Consider the following 15,964-nt stretch of genomic DNA (forward strand, 5'->3'; position numbering starts at 1 on the left):
TCCATTCCTCTTCCGTATCTATCTTGCAGGGCTCTTGGAAGTCTCAGAGCTCATTTATATAAAGCACCCAGCATCATGCTTAGTCCAGACAGTGATTTTAAGCAGGTACTTTAATTTTCAAAAATTAAAATTAAAAAGGCAAATAATTCAGTGACTTGAATGGGTGCCCATGTCCAATCATCTGGATTAATTTTATTATTAATGGAAGCAAGTAAGACCCAAAGTGACCCAAATGGAAAGCAGAGGAGGTTCCGAGAACAAGACTTGTCCCTGGGGTCAGTCAGAACAGGACCTTACACAGATCCACGGTAAGCAATCAGGATGACTCAGAAGGAGTTTTCCAAGATGTCAAACACAGTGTCTTTTAGAGTTTTGCCCTGGACTAGCCCTGAGCCTGGACAAGGATACTTAATCACAAAGCAATTAAGTGTTATTAGCATCAAATTACAGATTTTTACTTTGCAATCGTTTTCATTTCTGTTTCCCTCTTGCAGAAAACATTCTCCTCAGCATTTTCTCAAGTTGCCTTTTTTTTTTTTTTCTTCTGACAATGGTGTTGGAAGAACTGACCCACGGCATGTCAGAAGAGAGGCCCCGGCTCCTACATTTCTGTTGGACATGCTGATAAACCAGTCTGAAGTCAGGTTGCAAATGCCTCTGCCACAGATTACGGACTGGGGGGCCACCCTTGTGAAACTTCCTGCAAAGAACATTCTTTTTACGTTTTTATTGCCTACAAAATGCCAGGAGAGTTTCCAAGTAAGAGCGATCACTGTTAAAGAAAATAGGACATAAAATAAACTGTTATTACCTGCAAAACAGCTGTGTTTCCTTTTCTTCCCAGAGAAGCACATAAACCCTCTGTATACTCTGACATGAAGAAATGTAATAAAACTTTTATTTCTGTAAACTTTAGATATTTGTTCTTTGATAGGCAACATGCAAAAATAAAAAGTTGTACTCAAAATTTTGTCAGTCGTTTCATGATCACACAATTAAAGAAGGGATCTCACAAATCGATTTGGTCCCCCATTCTTGGTCTAAGATAGGAGGCTGTCAAGGTTAAGGGCAAGTGCTTGTAGGAGGACAGACTGACGTCCAATCTCAGCTCTCTTAGTACGTATGTGACTTGAGGAGAGTTATTTCAACTCTGCAATCTTCAGTTTCCTCATTGGCAAAGTGAGGACAATAATTGTGTCTGACTTATAGGTCTTGAGCATTAAATGAAATAAAATATGTAAAGTGTTAAATATAGCACTTGACCCAGGGGAAGCACCAAATAAATGGTAGCTATTATGCCAAAAGTATCCCTAGCATATGGTTGTCTGTCATAATTTTCTAATATCTAAGGGGACCTCATGCATACTTTAAGGGAATGAGATCATTTTAATTGCATACTCCGTTTTGCTTTTGTTTAAACCCATTGTTTTTCCTTATTTATTTATTTTTTAGTACTAGGAATGGTTTCTCAGCATCTGTCTAATAAACACATCCTTCACGTATCTAGAATCAAAGTGCTACAGCTAGGAGAGACCTCATTATAATTGAATACAACTCCACTGTTTTCTAGATGATGGACCTAAGTGTTAAAAAGATGATATGACTTGTGCAGACTTACAGGAAAATCATTAACAAGACTCCAGAATATCTTCTGGGTCTGCAACACTGCTCCTTTCTGGTAAAAACTTACTGAATCTGAAGCTAACTCACTCTCGGTAACCCTTGTCCACTGACATGACTTCGTCCTACTATCCCTTACTTACCATTCTATCCTTTTTATGATACTTGCTTAGTACTTCCACGTTCTCTGATCTTTTTTTTACCATTTGAAGACTCCAAACTAGATGCGTTATCCTACCAGTGTCTAATTACAGACAAGGACCCTTCCCTGATACCCAGTTTTCTGCATTACTGTGGCACCTCAAAGGACTTTCTCTGACACTTTTCCTGGTAAAGGTTATGCTGTCTTTTGACCTTGTGTAGTTCCAACTACCAGTGTGTGTTTGATCCAACTTTCTGGGTTTGATCCCAGAGACTTTCTCAAAGGACTGTCTCTGACACCTTTCCTGGTAAAGGTTATGCTCTCTTTTGACCTTGTGTAGTTCCAACTACCAGTGTGTGTTTGATCCAACTTTCTGGATTCTAAGTCCCTGGACAGAGAAATTCTAGCTCCTTGCACAGATTACCCAACAGACCTCCATAAAAGAATCCAGAACTGTCTGCTTTGTCTGTAGAAGGTCAACTCCCAGAGCTAAATCAAGCCACACCAGGGACTGCCTCTGACTTCTGGGAAGTCAAGCAAAAGGCAGGAGAATTCAAGTTTGGGTTCTTCCTCCCATCTAATCCCCAACTGATTTTAAACGGACTTTTTTCAGTAGAAGTGTCTTCAAGTTCAGGGATACAAATAGTCAAATATACTATTTAGTTTAAAGAAGAGTCCATTGACATTTTCATTTAAAGTTTTAAAAATAAATAAAAAGAACTGCCAATATCTAGCAACATCGTACTCCAAAATCAAGTCCTGGTTCCAGAGTCGAGCAAGCAAAGAATAACATTATATAAAGAAAATCATTTAATCACCCACAGTTGTTGAATGCAAGCATATATGAAACAAATTATCTCCCCCTTTTTTCTAGCTCCCCTAATTTTCACCTTGCTTTATTCATGCATGCATGTGTTCTAAGACTCCACTGGCATGGTGAGCAAGACACATATGTTAGGGGCACAGAGACCAGAATACACGTCTCCTTCTTTCCTACTTGCTCTGAATGATCTCTCTCTCCTGCTCTGCTTCCTAACCTAAAAAATGGACATAATAAGAAATGCCACAGGGTCCGCTCTAGGAAAATTAATTGAAATAACTACTCTCTTATTTCTCATTTTTTTCCCTCTAATTAAAAAGTTTCTAGCCCCGTTTCTTGTGATTAAACTTTCCCTCTACCTGCTTCTGATGAAGACCAAAGGAAGAATGGATGGGATGTGAAAGGTTTTATACATCAGTTGTGTCACTCTGAAAACAAGGCTGCTACATTTTGAAAACTTCTTTGTACGTGACTTTATTAAAACCAGCCTGAAGTAGAATTCAACCCCTCTCCAATTCCACTGGGTGGGTTTATAGCATGTATACAGAAGGCGAGATGAAGGCAAAATTATTTTCAAGAAAAATATCTTTAAACCCGAGTTAAATGAACATAAACCTTAAACTGAAGGGAGGAGGGCGAGTGAATATGTAAGAACGAACTCCCCGTCCATAAAAAGCATCTGGCACAAGGAAAACATCGCAAGTCCAGATGGTACCCAGTTCTGACACAGACCAGGGAATGCTCTGTGGACAGAAATGCCGTATAGGTTTTGTGTGAAGAAGCACAAAATACCATGTTAAACAATTAAAAATAGGAACTTCTGTGGCTGTGCAGAGCGAGAGACCTGCAATGTGGTCAATATCCTAATAATCAGGATTGCTTCATCAGATCTTTGACGTATGATTTCATATCTATGCTCTCCTTTCAAACGTATCGTAAGGGCATGTGGCACATTCAGGCTGAGCAATTACGTTGGGAATGTATCGATGGTGCCGGGGGCTGAAAGAACCAATCAGAAGGCAAACACTGATGGCATCCAATTGGTTTGCACTGCCATCCAATGTGGGTTAAGGTACAATTGGGAGACAACAGTCGGCCTCTACCTGTTATCCTCCAGCATGTATTTGGTACCTCGCTTGCTTTCAGATCTCCTGGACCAACATTTTCCCTGTTCCTCCCACTCTCTCCTCAGGGACGCTAGCAGTTATTCTCAGTTAACATGTCTGCTCTTCAGGGAGGCCTTTCTCCCCAAGAGGCTGGATTCTGGCTCGCATTTCATACTCCTCAGCAGCCAGGACTTCCGTTTTGAAAGGACTCACCTTCGTGTTAATCATTTGCTCAAAGCCCATCCTCCCTCTAACCCAGAACAGTATGAATGCAGCACATGTGCCTGCTTTTTCACATCCTTCCCCAGGAAGCACAGCACCCAGCACACGATGGACTCTGAGGATGTATGTCTTCATTCTGTGTCACAGATATCGATCTAGGTACAGGATGTGCTAGGATGAGCAAAACAGACAAAAACCCTGCTGCAGGGAGCTGGCTTCCCACAAAGGGACACAAGCAGCAAACAGATAAACAAGCGAGGAGCTCTACAGAAACATGTCTGATGGCAATGACTGCTCTGTTGAAACATGAAGCAGGAAAAGGGGATAGTGAAGCTGCGGAGGGAGTGTCCAGGCTTTTTAAAAAAGAAGTGATTCAGAAAAGCCTCATTGAGGATTTCAACCAAGATCTAAATGACGTGAGGGGGCCAGGGTATCTGCCAGAAGAAAGTTTATTTGTTGAATAAACCAATGAGCAAGAGGACAAAAGAAAGAACCCCACCATGTGCTGGTCCAGAGGCTCCATCATTGGCTTGGCTGCATCCATCCTATATGGCCAGCGGCACTATACCAGAAATGATAAACACAGAAGTCTGAGAAAAGCACTCTGGCTTTGAGTTATTCGCTTTCTAGTTTGAAATACATAACAACAAAGAAAAACTAGACTCTGCAGTGCAGATCAATAAGAAGCCAACGAAAGTCAGAGCGAACATAAGCAGGGGCTGACTTCATGGAGAAAAGTGGGAAAGAACAAAGGAACATTATGCATTCAAGGCATGGAAAACACAGGGGAGGATTTGATCTCTGGGACATGTGGACATAAGGCTGGCTTGAAAGGGTGGGTCAGAGACAGAGAGTACTTAATGCCAGAAAAAGAGATTTTGTGCCCGCTGCCACAGACAATGGTGTTAACCAGCAGATTTGATCATGAGGAACCTGAGACCCAAGATCGATGGAAGAGGAGGAGAGAGGAAAAAGAAGTCAGTTAGTGTACCGCAAAGTCCTTTGAAGCATGGACCGGTGAGACTATGGCACCAAATAGAGAGGGGATGAAGAAGGAAAAGGCAAGTAACTACTGTAGGATATTGGGCAAGCCCCAAACGCTCTCAGTCAGTTTCTTCATCTGTAACATAAATGAATTGGGACAGAGAATCCGTTCAGTGACTTCCAGCTCTAATAGGCTGTGATTTTGTTTCTACTACAAAGGATAGTATAAAGAAAGACATCCGTTTCCCGGATTGACTGGGCTATATCATTGCCTCTTTCCATGGTCCTACTGTGAGCTATTGTGGGTCTACCTCGAGCAGCCCGATGAATCATGCTTTGAAAATGGCACGCAAAAAAGTCTCTAAGATTCTTCTAAAAGTCACCCTCAAATCCCTTCTAAAATCTCAAAAATCCACCTGTGAAACTGCACAAGCTTTCAAAAGGAATTTATTTTCTTCTATGTCCATTATGAGAAAGTGACCAAAACACTTAAGGAGAAAGAGACAGGACTGCCATTAGTGACAGATCTACAAATCTAGCCCTGATCACAAATGAAAACACAAAATGAGGCAGGGACTAATTGAAAAAAAAAGAAGCGCACAAACACTGCCTTTCCTTGGAGTCAGAAATTCCATTCTCCTTTCTCTCAGCTACGTTTTGACTTTTGCCTAAGCCATGTTCAGCAAGACTTAATGGGCTTTTATAAACAAAATAATTCAGTAAATCGTGGAGATCCAGGTCCTATTTTTTCTTTCTTTAAAAGCATCAAGAGTATTAACTAACCCGAGCTGCTGAAACATCCCCCTACACTTAACACAGGGGATGTCACAAAATTGAGAAGAAGTGGTTTTTAAAAAAAGAAAAAAACACCAGTGGAGCTATATTAAGGGGGAAAAACACATTAACGGAAAAATGAATCCTACAGCTAAAGAAGAACAGTTCATTATTTTAAAGGTATCATTGGCCAAAACCATGTAACAAGTCTAAATGTATATAGCCATAAATAATAGAGAACCAATATTGACAACTCTACCACGAGAAACAGACAGATCCATATGGATATTGGAGTAGGTAAATACACGTCTGGGTAACTGGTATAATAAGCAGGAAAAATATCCGCAAGATTTTAGGATATTAAAACCTGTACAAGATTTGATCAACAAAGTTGACCTAGTAGAAACATATATAATGCTGGGCCTAGCAATTGAAAAATATGCATACTTTTCAAGCAAATAAGAACATATACAAAAATTGTTCATATAATCAGCCACAAGGTTAGTCTTAACAGATTTCAAAGGAGTGAATTTATATACATAGTAGGTTGTCTGACCATACTGCAAGATAGAAATTAATAACCAAAAGGAATAAAGAAATATACTTCTGCATAAACTAAGATCAAAGAAGAAATAGCTTGGGGTATTAGAAATTATTTTGAATTTCAAGTTAATAAAAAACTAAATTTTAAAATAGGTGGATGAGCAGAAGCTCCAAGAGGAAATTTTATAACACGTTAGAAAAGAAGGAAAGGTGAAAATTAATGAGGAGCATTTCAAGAAGGTGAAAAAGCAAATTAATCTAAGGAACGAATAATAAAGGATAGAGTAAGAATAGAAGTTAGTGTATCAGCAATCAGATAATACAAGAGGAAGAAGAAAATTCAAGTTTGTTCCTGGAAAAAGCTTTAAAAATTCATAAACCTTACAAAGACTGGTTAAGAAATAAAAAGAGTGTATACAAAAAAAATTGATGTTTGCAATAAAACAGTGACCACCACCACTGTAGCAGGCTGAATAATGGCTTCCAAAGATAGAAGGTCTTAATCCCTGGAAGCTGTAAATGTTATCTTATTTGGAAAAAGGGTTTTTGCAGATCCGGTTAAGAACCTTGAGATGAGGAGATGATACTAGTGGAACCCAAGTGCCATCACAACTATTTTTATGAGACAGAGGGAGAGGAGATGAACTCACGGAGGATAAGGCCGCATGTAGACAAAATAGAGAGACATCTGAAGATGCTGGCCTGGAATGTTTGAGTGATATGACTACTCAAAGCAAGGAGCGCTAGCCACCTCCCATAATGGGAAGAGCCAAAGAGCAGATGATCCTCTAGAGCTTCTGGAAGGAACAGATCCCTGCTGACACCATGATTTTGGACCAGTGGCACGTATTTCAGACTTCTGGCCTAAGAATTAATATCTGCTGTTTTCAGCCAGTAAATTTGTGGTAATTTATTACAACAGCCACAGGACACCAACATAACCACTTCACGACAGACTCTGAAGTCACTTAAAACTTAATAAAACTGTCAACAATATTATGCCAACATACTTGAAAATACATATGAAGTACACAGATGCCTACAAAAATAGTAGGTTGTGTGTTTTTTTTTGCTATTTTAACCCTTTAAACAGCAATTACTTTTGTACCAACCTAATACAAACTAACAAACATGACACAAGGAATGATTAAAACAGTTTGAATGGTCCTACACTCATGGTAAGATATAATCCTAAATAACTTTTTCTAGGCAAAATGTCAGGCCCACACCATTACCCTGGAAAATTCTACCGTGCTTTTTTTTTTTACCAAAGAAATAATACAAGACTTATAAAAATTCTCCGAGAGAAGGAAAGATAAAGAGATACCATTCTTCCAACTTGTTTTATGCTAACCTTTACATCATAACCTAACAATTATGTTACAGAAAAATTGTAGGATTGTCTTATTCATAAACACAAAGAGAAAAATTCCTACACAAAATGCAAGCAAACCAAATTCAGCAATATCTAAAGAGATTAATGTATTATATTATGATCAAGCTAGGTTTATTTCAGGAATGCAACTTAGTTTTACATTGAAAAAGCAACAGAAGTTGCCACATTACCAGAATAAAGGGGGAAAATCACAGAATACCGTAGTAGATGCAAGAAAAGGTATTTAATCAAATTCAAAGTCCACACATTATAAAAATTCTTAACAATCAGTGGAAAACAAGGCAACGTTCTGAATCTAGTATTCAAGGGTGTCTGCAGGAAAGTACATCATCCCAGAATGAGATATGGTGAGCAGACCTGAGCCAGCCAGACCCACAGGTACATACGGAACTATTCAGTCAAGCCCTGTCTAGACACCCGAGTCAACTCCAAAGAATCAGTACCTATTTCATTCCACATGGAGGTTTTGTGGCGGCTATGTAGCGAAAAATGACTGATAGAAAAACCAATACCTAGAAATGGAGCTGCAGCCATGATGAAAGCCTGAAACATGTGGAAGTGGCTTTGGAATAAAGGCAGTGGGAAATTTCTACAGAAAGCTGGAATAATGTTACTGAACGCTGGAAAAATGGCAATTCATGTTATATACTGGCAACGCCATGGATAAAAGTTGTGCCTTCAGAAACTTGGAAGAAAGGAAATGACTAAAACAAATGTATCACTTTGGAAAGATAGTTTATAGTCAGAATGCTAAAAGCATTGCTCTTAATTGCTTGTAAGATATGATGAAAAAGAGATGGACTCGGAAACATAATCAAGTTTAGAGGGAATATAGATCATTTACATAGAAAATCCACAACTGTAAACAAATGATTAGAACTAATAAAGAAGTTCAGCAAATTCTCCAGGATAAGATCAATTTGCAAAATGAAATAACTTCACTTTATTCAAAACAAAAAGAAAAAAATAATTCACTATTACAATAGAAAATAAGCAGTAATTTGCAATAGGTACATATCCATAAAGCAGGAAATGACTCAAAGAAAGCATGAGACTTTATGGACATAATTTTAAAATATTTCTATAAAGAAATAAAAGAAGTGATGAATAAATGGAGACATACACAGTGCTCGTGGAATTTTATTTGTAAAAATGTTAATTTTCTCCAAATTAATTTGCACATTTAAAATTCTAATAAAATTTATAGAAGGATCATTTTGAGAACTTGCAAAGAAACATTTTGAAACTTATGGGGAAGAATATAATTCCCCCCAAAACTAAGAATTTAAAATATAAGACCAAGTGCGTAGGGCTGAGTGGAGATACATTCTGTCAGCTATTAAGACAAACTACAAAACTATAGGAATAAAATATTATGGCATTGTGGCAGTAACACATAGATTGTCCAAAGTGCAGAATAAAAAAAATTGAGAAATGGACTTCTTTATATGTGATAGTTTGATATAATATAGATGTGACATCATACATTGGTGGGGGCAAAAAAAAGATTGAGAAAAAATGTTGAATCTTACCACATTTAAAACATCCCAACTGGATTTAAAAAGACCTAAGCGTGAAATTTAGATTCAAAAAAATAATCCCAAATATTAGAAAAAATATATTTTAATTATGAAAGCATAATGGTGAAATTGATGAATTAAACTCTATAAAAATTTCTAGGGAACACAGAGGTCAAAGTTGCTAGATGCATAACAGACTAAGAGAAGACATTTGCCAAACCTGTACCTGACAAGGATCAAAATCTAGACTATACAAAGAACTGCAAATGAACCAGAAAATGATAGGAGACCCAATAGAAAAAAAAAAAAAAAAAGAGCTAAGATTATGAATGGCAATTCACAGAAAAGAAAGCCTGAGCAGGTATAAAAAGAAGAAAAGATATTTAGAGCAGTGTAGGGCAGAACAATAACATACCATTTTGAAAATAACTAAATTGGTAAAAATTTAACAGCAAAATAAAATTATAGGCTGCTGAGGGAAAATGAAACGTAAACACACTGCTAGTAGGAGTTCAAAATAATATGATTCTGCAGAATAATTCTTGCAGTGAAAATAAACATACAAATGGTCAATAACTCAATAACCCCCTCCTGGGCATATAACTTAGAAAAATGATTACACTGGTCCATAAGGAAAAACACCCAACGATGCTCATTGCATTATTGATTGCATTGAGGAACTGAAGGCATCCTTTATCACTCATCCCAAGAGGAACAAACAAATGTGATATGGTTTACTAGGCAGCAGATTTCCTCCTAAAACATGGATAAAATAATAAAAATCTAGTGAAGAGTAAAAAGTAAAAATCAGAGCAAGATAGTCAACACAGCACCATTTCTGTGTATTAAAATTCTCAGGCACACAAACCAACGTTATATATTTTCCAAGGATTCACAAGGAGACGTTTGGTAGAGGAAGGATGGTATCAACAGATGGGGGACTGTATCCCTGAATGGAAGCAATAGAATTAATTCAACCCTGTGTCCCAAACGCCCAGACAAGACAAAAGATGTACTATTATTCAAAGTTGACAAACTGTTAAACACAGGGTTCATGTTTTAAGATATCCAGCTCAGGATTTAGACATCACTGATTCCAATTTAGATGAACTGTGTAGGAACAGTATTTTGAGTAAGTCATTTCACTTCCCTCCACCTCCTTTTCTTTAGCTATGAAAGGGAAATATTAATAGTACACGCCTCAAAAAGTTGTTGTGAATATTCAGTTTTATAATGCATTCCAGGAACTAGCAGAGTGCCCAGTCCACGGGTAGGTAGGACCGTGACTATTTTCCTGCCAAGCCTGCACTGGGCACAGTCAGGACAACATCGACTTCCTGCCCTTTTAGGGCCATCCACTCAAAACAAGGACCCAAAGTGACAGGTTTCCACCAGTATCCAAAAGCATGGCGTTCCTACGCCACTTTCTGCAAGGGACACGTCCTAAAGAAGCAATTCTCACTACCTTCTCTGGACACACTTTTGAGCGTTCCCAGACCCAAACTTCAACGCACGCCCAGTGTCTAGTTTGTCCACCACAATCCAAACGCTTAAACCTACAGTCCTGTTCTAGGCTAAACAGGCTTACAGACCCTCTTAGACTTTTCTGACACCTCAGGAGGCACAGAATCAATCAGGAGAGAGCCCAGAGGCTCGTGGACACCGTCCACAGCTCTGGCGGCCTGATGCCCGACGTGCTCCTGGGAGGGAGCAGGCGGGAGCCACCCTGCGGGGGGCGGGGGGCGCGCGCGGCCACTCTCACCTCTTGGCTGGACAGCAGACGCCGAACGCGAGTTTCACTTTACGTCTTTCATGGTAAACTTGGACATCCTCTCAGGGTTCCTTTCCACTCGTGCAAACAGGTGCTAACGTAGGTCTTTCGTGTAAAGCGAAGTGGCATAGAGCAAGATTTTGGAAAGCAGGAGGTACTCGTACTATGTTCCTGGACCCCAAATGGGGCCTTTGCCTTCCGCCTGCCCTAGTAACTCTGTTCCCCATTTTCAATTCCCTTATTCCTGGAGTCTTAGCTTAGCTTCTCTTAGAAAAAGGGGGAAAAAAGAAAGAGAGAGAAAAAGAGAAAGAAAGAAGAGGGAGGGGGGAGAGGAGGAGAGGGACAGGGAGAGAGGGAGAGAAAGAGAGAAAGAAAGAAAGAAAGAAAGAAAAGAGAGACGGAGTGAGGGAGAGAGGGAAAGAAGGAAAGGAAGGAAGGAAAGGAAACGAGGAAGAAATTTTCACTATATTGAACAAGGTAAGGCGTTTCCTTAAATTGTCTAATTTAATTCTACTGACAGTCCTCCGATGGAATATTTATCCCCATGTATTGAAGTTGAATAGACTTTAGTAGCAAGGTCCCATAGCTGCTTAATGGCAGAGCTGGGGTGTGAACCCAGGTGTCGTGGGGGGGACCCTGCTCGCTCCGCCATGTGTCGTGCGGGGCGGCCTGTGGGGCCTCCTGCCCGCTCCCCACATAAGAACGCAGGACATGGTGAGGCCAAAAAGGAACACCCACGGAGCCATAGGTAGGGGAGTCATACCACTATAGTCTCACTGGAGGCTGGATCTACACGACCTGCAACCTGCTGTCTGCTTCTCTGCCAACCGACCGACTGACCAAGGAACGCAGCCACGGCCGTTATATCAGTGGCTAATAGCTCACTGGTTACAGCTGATGGCCAACTAGCCACAGCTGATGGCCATCTACTACCCGAGTCAGCACCTTTCCACGTGAGGCCGAGAGCCTGGACACTGCTCTCCCGGGCTCTGTCCCCACACCAGGCATTGACTCGGTGCACACATAAAACTAGGACGGTTTGCCGTTTTTCCCCAGTCTATTTCAGCACCTCCAAATCGTATTAAACTAGAACAAGGAAGTCACTTACCATAGAATTCCCGATGTGTCATCTCTAAACATCATATCTAAACATCATTTTACTTCTTAGCCAGTTCAGAAGTTACTCTCTGAACTACATACTTTGTTTCCATGACGGAAGGAATTTTTTTGTTTTGTTTTGTTTTTTCCAATACATACACTTCAAACTACAGGTTTTCATTTGTAAGCACAGAGTTGAAACTGTGAGTCTGCTCCCTAAAGCAAGGCCAAAACAAAATAAAACTCTAGTGGAGATAATGAATTTCAGAGAGATTAAAAATACCTGCAGGTTTTTGTGTTTTTTTCCCCCCTTAATGAGTAGTATTTTTCATTTGTAATAATACGTAATCATATATTGAAAGGGAAACAAAGCCAATCCTTGCATAGCTCTAGATAACATTTTGGAAAATGCTCTTCTGACTTTAGTTTTGTGCACTTTTATTTTTAATAGCAGCCAGTTCTTCACTTCCCAACAAAACTGTGAAATATGACTGAGCATGGCAGATTGAATCAGAGTGTGAATAGTATGATTTAATGCTTCTGCTAGTCTAAATTTTTTTTCCTGTAAGACCCTTTTAGTGACTTTTCCCAACAGTTTGTTTGCATTTCCTAACACCAGCTCTTCAATGTTTAGTCCATTACAAGACACACGGGTCACTATGATTTTCACAAAGGTAACAGGCATTGTTTTTTTTATAGAATAAGGTCCAGTTCTAATTTGACTGCCAGTAACAAAATTAGTATCGACTAAAGCTTCACTGTTTCAGAATCTTTTGTCAAAGCTGCCGTATAAGGGCCTCTGGCAAAATGATACAATAATTCCATATAGTCTAGGATATCCTTTTCAATTCTTTTTAGAAGTAATATCGGGAAAGCATATTATAAGCTTAAAGAGCGTTCTCATTCATGCTTTGGATTTCTGTGCTGTGTCTACTACTCTGCTGTTTAAAAATATTTCTTACACACAGAGACAGACATTTGATTTACGGTCTTAAGTTTAAAAATACTTCTTACTTGGAGCAAATTATCTCATGGCCAAATATCTGTGGCAGGTTACGGCACTGCATTAGTGTATTGGGACGTGTTTCCTTTTTTAAGGTGGCACAATGGATGAAATAGTTAATTATTAATCTAACGGGCATCTGTAATGAAAATGGGAGTTCTTGGCTTTTAGGTCATGGATTCAGTATGTACATCTCTTGTGAGGCTGCAATCATAATATCCCTGCAGCTATGGTGTCACCTATTGTAATGTTTCTGCTGCTAATAAATAAATTGGAGCTAGCCAGGAATCCTAACTTTGGAGACTAGTTGTTTATCTCAAATATACTCCAGAGAACTAGTAATACAGTTCTGCTTTGAATTTAATTGAAACAGGAACAGGCAAAACAAATCTCTATGGAGGGCATTTGACAATAATAAAAGATTTCTCCCAGCGGGTGAGCTGGTAGCAATTGTATTGTTGCAATCCAAGCTCACGTTTCCGTCGGTGATTACCGTCATAACAAGCCCTTGGACCAACTGGCATGGACATGCAACATTGAGCCCCTGATGGGCACATTATTTCAGACCTTTAACTTCATGGAGAACAAGACAAATACTCCTGGGAAACGGGGATTCTATTTTGAAATTCCTTTCTTTTCTATTTTGTTTCATAATAAGATGCAGCATGCCATCAATCTATTGCTACTTGCTTCATTTCCACCCCCCGCGCCCCCTACCCACACACACACACACACACACACACACACACATACACTAGCAAAGAGCACGAAGCTGGACTTGTGGGTTGGAAACACTGATGGAAACACTTCTATATCTATTGGACTATGGCACAACCATTCGGCGTGTAAGCCATTGTGGGTGAAATAAGAGCCTTAAGCATCTCTCTCTTTCCTTTTACAGTGTATCCACAGATTAAGTTTTGCAATAAGCAAAGCATACCTGAAGTTTTTGCACAGGCCCAAGAGTGAGCTAGTCTATCTCTGTTCTGTCTCGTCTCTACCTCTTACCTCACTCAATCACTGCTTGTTTTTCTCACGGCTTGGAAAATAGAGGTAAGAGAAGTTATTTGGAGAATTCAATGTTGTTCTAATTTTGTTGCTGTTTTGTTTTGTTTTTTCAGTAGAGAAACACAGGTATTTTAAACCACACCTAAATCCACGTTAAAGCACATGAGAGAGCCAAATGAGTAGGATTAAAAATTAAAAAATTAAAGACTGTGAGATATTCTGCATGAGTTGTTGAGCAGGTACCTCTATTTTCATATAGGGCATCACCAGATGTGGTGTGAGAGTTATCCAATAAGATGTGTTCTCCATGCGTGTTGGGGAAAGACAGAGATGGGAAGGGCCAATATGGGGGGCAGGGTGGAGGTCAAAACAGTCCAAATGTATTTCATTGGATTTGGATTTGAGTAAAAACATTAAGTTCTTTCATTTTGCTATTTAAAAAAATAGTCTAAAATACAAAAATTCAGAACCAATGTATGAAAAGTTTCTTTTTTTTTTAATTGTTTAGGACATTCCTGGCTATTTGAGGAATGCATACAATTTAAAGCTGTGGTTTCGTCATCTTGTCTTCACATTAGAATGACCTGGGTATATATTGTTTTCATCATTGCAAAGCCCAGGCCACATCTCAAACCAATTAAACCCCAGGCTTGGTGATGGGTGGGGGTGGAGGGGTGGATATGATCGTCAGGAATTCTTGATAATCTTCAGGTGATTCTAAGATGCAGCCAAGTTTGGAAAACACAAGTTTAAAGGAAGAAAAAAGAAAAAAAATCACTTATAAACAACAGGTGCAAATAAAAGTGATCCCTTGACACCATCAACATAAACCAATTGGTCAGAGCTACTCATTTATGTATCCAGAAACACAACATGCTCAAATGCCAAAGTCCGACTTGGTTATTTCCTTTTACACCTGAGGCATGCGTGGTAAACAGCACAGCTCCAAAACAGTTGCTCCGTGATAATTCTAACTTACAAAAACCAGCAAGAGGATTCTGACGTTTTAGTTCTTAAATGCATGTGCACGTAACATATTTTTTAATGAAGACCTCACTGGAAGATTACAGGCATTTTTTTTTTTCCTTTTAGCTTTGTATCTTGTCTTCGCTCAGTTTCATCCAAGTACTTTGAAAATACCCCAAGTAAAACACATCCGATTCTATGCTGCTCCACCACCACTGAAAGGACATTAAAATAGGAAAAGACAACTCTGAGTTTTGTTGCTAGCGGATGCATCTTAGTGGTTAGGTAATCTCACATCCCGAAATCTGAATTTCGTTTAGTGGCCTAAGTATCATTAGCTTGCTTCTCTAGAGAACCAGCCACTGCTGAAAGGTGAGAAATACAGTGGGCAAACACAATGACAAAACACTCTCAAGATAGGCAGAGAAGACAAGAAAGCACATATTAGCACCTTGGTGATGGCTCCAGGCGGGTCCCAGGGAGGCGCAGTGTGACCCTGAGCAGCAAGGGCTGTGACCTCTCTGAGTGAAAAAGGGAGAGGAGGCCATTTGCTGTCAGCAGCGCTGCTTAGCCCTCTGGAATCTGCAGACAGCTCCCCCGCCTCACGCACACACGGATCTATAAACTCTGGTGTTGATTTCTCATTCAGGAAATCTGGTCAGCAACCCCACGGCTGCTCCAGAAAGCATGCAGCTTGCTGACGAGCTCAGTGCAAACACACGATTTAATTGTGGATGGAGGGAAATAATAGATATCTCTAGTTTGAATATGATCTTAAAATAGGGGGAAAGTTTTCTGTTATGACATTGATATAGAGGCGATGATTTTGAGGAATGCAGGATGATGTGGAGATGCTTTGAGATTAAATAAGAGCTATATAAAGGCTTGTCAGAATGAATTCTAATGTGCCACAAGACACTTTGCATACTCTTAAATATGCAAAATGTCTCTTGGCACCCTCGAATTCATTCTGACAAGCCTTTATATAGCT

The sequence above is a fragment of the Rhinolophus ferrumequinum genome, chromosome 27 (assembly GCF_004115265.2).
Source record: "Rhinolophus ferrumequinum isolate MPI-CBG mRhiFer1 chromosome 27, mRhiFer1_v1.p, whole genome shotgun sequence".
In the NCBI taxonomy this organism is placed as follows: domain Eukaryota; kingdom Metazoa; phylum Chordata; class Mammalia; order Chiroptera; family Rhinolophidae; genus Rhinolophus; species Rhinolophus ferrumequinum.